At 37.4% G+C, this 7,071-nt stretch overlaps 1 protein-coding gene across 1 annotated transcript in view; it reads right to left on the bottom strand.

Moving 5' to 3' along the window:
• Window positions 1-7,071, bottom strand: part of FREM2 (FRAS1 related extracellular matrix protein 2) — a 288,153-nt gene that overhangs the window by 227,767 nt on the left and 53,315 nt on the right. The gene's annotated exons all lie outside the window — the stretch shown is intronic.

Genomic DNA, 7,071 nt, shown 5'->3' with positions numbered 1-7,071 from the left:
TCACTCTCCACTCTAGTCCTCTGTGGCTATGTCACTGACTCTGGGCCCAAGAGTCTCCAGGTCTTGCCACACTGCTGGCCAACCAGGTCTCCACCTGGGTTCACAGGAGTCTATTGAACGTTGTAGGGCTTAGCTTGGAACTTCATTGCTGTTTTTCCCTCACTTCCCCTTATCAGTGATGATCATGGTCATCAATCAGAGTGTGTATTCCCATTGAGTCTTAGTCTTGGAAGGGGGTTTGCTCTGAGGGGACCTGACCACTTGCCTTGATGTCTCCTGTATGAAGCTACTTTCATGGAACACTTTTCTACCCTAGGGCTTTGTAGAAAAGTCTCATGGGAATGATACAGTTGGGAGTGCTTGTGGATGTTCCTTCTCAGACATAAAGGTGTTGCTCCTGTTACATGACCTCTTGAATAATCCAAATTGAGAACACCATAGTTCATGCTTATATTACACTCACCTCTGTGGTTGCTTGTCCTGTGTAGTGAAACAGGATAGCACAAGTTGTTCTTGTTAGCTGCCATCAAAATGACCTCATGAACTCAGCACTGCCATGTCCTACACCATTCCCATGATCCACCAAATTTTTATCAGCTGATTTGAGGAAGAGATTACTGGGCTTTTCTTCCTAGTCCTTTTATTCACTGAACTCTGCTTAGCACCATAGCAACACTGATGCCTCTATTGACAGATGGGTGGTGGCTGCATATGGTGCATTAGCTAGAAACTGAATCTCTCATGTGGAAGGCAAGCATGAGCCACCAATGGGCACTATTACACTGGTAGTCCTATTTATAACAAGTGCTATGGCTCTTAATGGAGACTCATAACATCACCTTGTTGTTCTTGTTAAGGGTCATTGTGTAGGTTCCCCATAGCAACCTTGTGGAGTGGCTGCTGGGTTTGAACCACCAACCTTGTGGCAAGTAGTCCAGTACTTATCCTACAGTACCACACCACTAGATAGTAATAAAAAATGACCAGAATACTTGATGTTTTTCATTGTCTTTTGTGTAGTATGTTCACTAAGATTAAGTATCATACGATTCTAATCTTAAATGCATCAACAACTAACTGCATGAATCTAAGTATGTTCTAAACTTCTATTTGTCTTATTATCTTTGTCCTAAAAGTTGGCAAACCCTAGTATCCACTATGTGTTTTTATTGTGAATAGTCAGAGATTTTTCACAATATTACTATTATGTAACTGGTTGCTACCTAAGCCATACTCAGATAACAAATTTGGATTTATGAGTAATTCTAATCCTGGTGTGGTGTTGTAGGATCAGCACTGGACTGTGAACCACAAGGCTGGGAGTTCAACCCACTGGCTACTCCTTGGATACCCTATACAATGTCGCTATGAATTGGAACCAATTTAATGGCACGTAACGAAAACAGCAACAATCAAAGAGAAGTGTAAGTAATTGCATAGTTCTGAATTTTTCAATTTTTGCCATCACTAAAATGACATAATAAAATGATACTATATCATTGACAGGGGTAAAATAAGTCTGAAGAAAAGCAATGAAGTACAAAAAGCGTGAGGACAGGGCAGCCCAAAATATGTAGATAATAACTTTCTCATTGTACCTTACTATATCCACTCTTCTATTCACAAGGTACTTACTGAGAGCTTTCCTGCTGCATAAGACTACGAGAGATGCTAGATAAGAAGAAAAAAAACATGATGCCTGCCCTCACACAGCATGCAATATTTTGCCAATAAAAGAAAAAGATTTCACATACATTTAAAAACAAAAATGCGAATGTGCATTTTTACAGCATGTCAACAAAATCAGTAGAACAATGCCCTACACATAAGATTCTTTTCCAATTACTTACATCAGTGATATGGCAAATATTTATATGCTGTAGGATAAAATTCAAAACTCACTACCTATGATTTAGGAGTGTTTTGGTGCATTAGATGAAAATTTAAGGATGAATGCAGCTTAAATTGTACCCCAGTCATAAGAACTACCTCCAATATGCTTCGGAGAATTAAGACAATATTTTCTTTGAACCTTAATTAAAGTCAGTAGAGAATTTGTGTTTGTCAAGCCTGACAATTACCACCTTTCATTTCAAGTGTTTTAATTAAAATACCGAGCAACTTGGAGAAGATTTACTGATCAGCTGAACTGCTACTTAACTACTTTAGAAACATCTATCAGGTTCCAAATTCAGCTGCAGCAACAGCTGTAAGTTCATGGTATGTATTAGGGGTAAATATTTGTATTTCCTCCACCCACAATCATATGTCTATTCTAAAATATCACATATGAACAGTGTCGGCAACGGGACAAAGAGCAAGCAGCTGTAATTTCTTTGTCCATGCTCACTGCAGTCAGAGTCTTTACTAGAGACCAAAAGCAAATGGTAGGAAACGTATTTTCCAATCTCTCTTTCAGATGTTGTTTCCAGCATTTTACCAATGGTATCTTAGATAGATAGATAGTTAATACAAAAAGATGTTGTTGTTGTTAGGTGCCATCGAGTTGGTACTGATTCATACTGACCCTATGCATAACAGAATGAAACATTGCCCGATCCTGGGCTAACTTCACTACTGTTGCCATGCTTTAGCCCATTGATGCTGCTACTTTACCAATCCATCTTGCAGGGGTCTTCCTCTTTTTCTCTTACCCTCCACCTTACCAAACATGATATCCTTCTATAGCAATAAGTCGCTCTTAACAATATGTCTGAAGTATGACAGACTAAGTCTGGCCATCTTGGCCTCCAAGGAGCACTCTGTCTGCACTTCTTGCAACACAGATCTGTTGGTTTTTTGGCAGCCCATGGTACTTTCAATATTCTCCTCCAACACTGTAGCTCAAATGCATCAATTCTTCTGCAGTCTTCCTTATTCACTGTCTACTCATACTTCCAATGTTGTCCTTAGCTTGTCATGATCCACACAATTCAAAGTCTTTGCGTAGTCAACAAAGCACAGGTAAACATATTTCTGGTTTTCTCTGCTTTCAGCCAAGATCCATCAGACATCAGTAATGATATCCTTCATTCCACGTCTTCTTCTGAATCCAGCTTGAACTTCTGGAAGTTCTCTGTTAGTGTATGCTTTCCTACCATCTCTGGTTTCTGTATTATATTACCTTTATTAAAACTTTACTCACATGGGCTATCAAAGATATTTTCCAATGATATCCACATTCCGTTTGGTCACCTCTCTTTGGAATGGCCACAAATATAGACATTTCTCCAATCAGTTGGCCAGATACAAAAAGATACTCAACTTTTTTTTTTTTTTCCTTACTAAAATAAATATGATCCGGACCACTCATCTGCCAGTTTGTCTTACTGTGATTGCATACATGTTGCTGTGGTTCTGGATCCTATGCCACAAGTATTTTAATCCATAGTGGACAGGTTTTAGTTGAGTTTCCAGACTAAGACAGGAGAGGCAAACAAATAGAAAGAAGTGGAACATTGTCAGATCTAGTTCCAGATACATGAATAGCACAAGAACATTGTCAGAGATAGTACCCAAAGATGAGCCCCTCGGGTTGTAAGGCATTAAAAATATGACTGGGGAAGAGCTACCTCCTCAAGTAGAGTTGAACATGGTGGTTCAAATGAAGTAAAGCTTTCTAGACTTTCATTTGCTGATGGGCAGAACTCAGAATGAGGAGAAATAGCTGTAGCCATCCATCAATAATATACAATATACAAAATATAAATATATAATATATAAAGTATAAATCAAGGAAAATTAGAAATTGACAAAAATGAAATTAAATGCATAAAGACCAATATCCTGAACTGATTTTGGCCATTTTGAATCTAACAATCATTTGGTTTACAATGTCTGGAATGATAAACTAAAGAGCAATGGTGTCACAATCATCATAAAAATGGGTATTTCAAGACCTATCTTGAAGCACACTGTTGTCTGTGATAGGAAAATACCCATATACTTACAAGAAATACCAGTGAATATCATTATCCAAATTTACTCACCAACCACTAAACTCAAGTATTATGAAATTGAAGAATTATACCAACTTCTTCAGTCTGAAATTGATCAAACATACAATCAAGACGTACTGATAATTACTGGTGATTTGAACGTGAAGGCTGAAAACATAGGAAGGATCAATAGATAGAAAATGTGGCCCTGGTGATAGAAATGGTGCTGGAGATTGCATGATAGATTCTTGCAAGATCAATAGGCTATTCATTGTAAATACCTTTTTAAATTACATAAAAGGCAACTATATACATGGACCTCACCAGATAGAATACACAAGAATCAAACTGACTACATCTCTGGAAAAGATCAATAAATATCATCAAGCAAAACAAGGCCAGGGGTGGAGTGTGGAATAGACCAAGTTCAAGCAGAAGATGAAGAATATTAAAACAAGTCCACAAGAGCCAAAATATGACCTTGAACATATCCCATCTGAATTTAGAGATCATCTCAAAAACAGATTTTATATATTAGACACTAATGACTGAAGACTAGAAGAGCTGGGGATGATATCAAGAGCATCATTGAGGCAGAAAGAAAACAGTCATTAAAGATACAGCAAAGAAAAGACCAAGATGTATGTCAGAAGAGACTCTTAAACTTTCTTTCCAATGTAGAGATGCTATAATTAAAAAAAAGAAATGAGAAAGTTAAAGAACTGAACAGAAAATTTCAAAGGGCAGCTCAAGAAAACAAAGTCAAGTATTATAATGAAATGTGCAAAGACTTGGAATTAAAAAAACCAAAAGTGAATAACACACTCAGGATTTATCAACCTAAAAGAAATGAAGAGAAAAACAGAACACAACAAACCAATCAAGCCTTGATTTGCAATATTGAAGGATTCTATGGGCAAAATATTGAATGATACAGGAAATTATCAAAAGAAGATGGAAGAAATACACACAGTCACTATACCAAAAAGAAAAGGTCAGTGTTCAACCATTTCAAGTCGTTGCATATAATCAAGACTAATGGCACTGAAGGGAGAAGTCCAAGCTTCACTGAAAGCACTGACAAAAAAGAGAACTCCAGAAATTGATGGACTACAAACTGAAATCTTTAAATAAACTGATGCAGCACTGGAGGCACTCACTCACCTATGCCAAGACATTTGAAAGACAGCTGTTTTGGAAGAAATCCATATTTGTGTCCATTCCAAAGACAGGTGACCCAACAGGATGTATTAATCATCAGGCAATATCATTAATATCACATGCAGGTAAATTTTTCTAAAGATAATTTTTAAAAATGGCAGCACCACTATATAGACAGAGGCTGCCAGAAATTCAAGCTGGATTCAGAAGAGGTTATCATTGCTGATGTCAGATGGGTCTTGGCTGAAAGCAGAGAATACCATAAAGATGTTTACTTATGCTTTATTGACTATTCAAAGGCTTTTGTGTGGATGACAACAAAATATAGATAATACTGTGAATAACAGGCATTCCAAAACACTTAATAGTGCTCATGAGGAAACTATACATATACAAAGAGACAGTTTTTTGAACTGAACAAGGGGGTGTATTCTTTCACCATACATACTTATTCAATCTGTATACTCAGCAGATAATCTGAGAGCTGGGTTACATGAAGAAGATAATTTCATCAGGATTGGAGGAAGACTCATTAACAAACTAAGATATACAGATGATACAACATTGCTTGATTGAAGCAAAGAGTACTTGACATATTTATTGATGAAGATCAAAGACTACAGACTCCAATATGGATTGTACCACAATATAAAGAAAACAAAAATCTTCACAACTCACCAATAAATAACATCATGATAATGAGAAAAGATTGAAGTTGTTAAAGACTTGAAGTTTCCTAGATCCACAATCAACACTCCTGGAAATACCAGTCAAGAAATCAAACAATGTATTACTTTAGGGAAATATGCTGCACGAGACCACTTTAAAATATTCTAAGGCAACATTATCAGTTTGACAACTATAGTGTACCTGAACCAAGCCACGGTATTTTCAATAACCTCATGAGCATATGAAAGTTGAACAATGAATAAGTTAGACTGTAGAAGAATTGATGCATTTGAATTATGGTGTTGGAGAAGAATATTGTCAGAATAACAAACAAATCTGTATTGGAGGAAGTACAGCCAGAATGTTCCTTACAAACCAGGATGGCAAAATTTCATCTTTCATATTTCGGGCATGTTACCAGGAGGTACCAGTTCAAGGAAAAGGACATTATGTTTGATAAAATGGAGGCAGAAAAGAGGAAGACCCCCAACAAAATGGATTGGCACAGTGGAAGAAGCAATGGGCGTAAATATAAGAACAATTGTGAGGTTGGCACAGGACTAGGCACTGTTTAGTTCTGTTGTGCACAGGGTCACTATGAGTTGGAACCAACTCAACAGTACCTAACAACAACAGTAACAAACATGCTCCATCACTCCTCTTTTAGTTTCTAATACTATGGTTGCTTTTGTGTAATTGTGATACTGGAAGCCATGCCAATGGTATTTTAAATCCCAATACAATCACCATAGTGGACAGGTTTCAAGGGAACTTCCAGATTAAGACAGACTAGGAAGTAGGAGAGGTGGACAAATTCTGAAAGATTACTCACTCAAAACGTTATGAATAGCAGTGGAACACGGTCTGATATAGTGCTGTACTGGAAGAGATCCATATTTGGGCCCATTCTGAAGAGATGTGACCCAACAGAATGTGGAAATCATCGGACAATATCATTGTAAACTTTTCCTAAAGATAATGCTTAGAAGCAAGGATCGCCAGACTTCATCTCTCAAACTTTGGACATGTTTTCAGGAGGGACCAATTCCTGCTTGGTAAAGTGAAGGGTCATCAAAAAAGAGGAAGACTTCCTTATTCAATGAACAACTTTCACATGCATATGGGGCTATAGAAAATTCTATGACTTGGGTCAGGCACACCATAGTCCTCAGAGTGACATCTTTGCTCTTGAACACTTTAAAGAGATCTTTTAATCTATCCTACAAGATGAATTGGCACAGTGACAGTAGCAATGAGCACAAATGAACAACTGTGAGGAAGGTGCAGGACAGGGCTGTATTTC

This window comes from Chrysochloris asiatica, unplaced genomic scaffold, assembly GCF_000296735.1.
Source record: "Chrysochloris asiatica unplaced genomic scaffold, ChrAsi1.0 scaffold00250, whole genome shotgun sequence".
NCBI lineage: Eukaryota > Metazoa > Chordata > Mammalia > Afrosoricida > Chrysochloridae > Chrysochloris > Chrysochloris asiatica.
The sequence above is the reverse complement of the archived record's forward strand: the minus strand, read 5'-3'. Positions and strand labels throughout refer to the sequence as shown.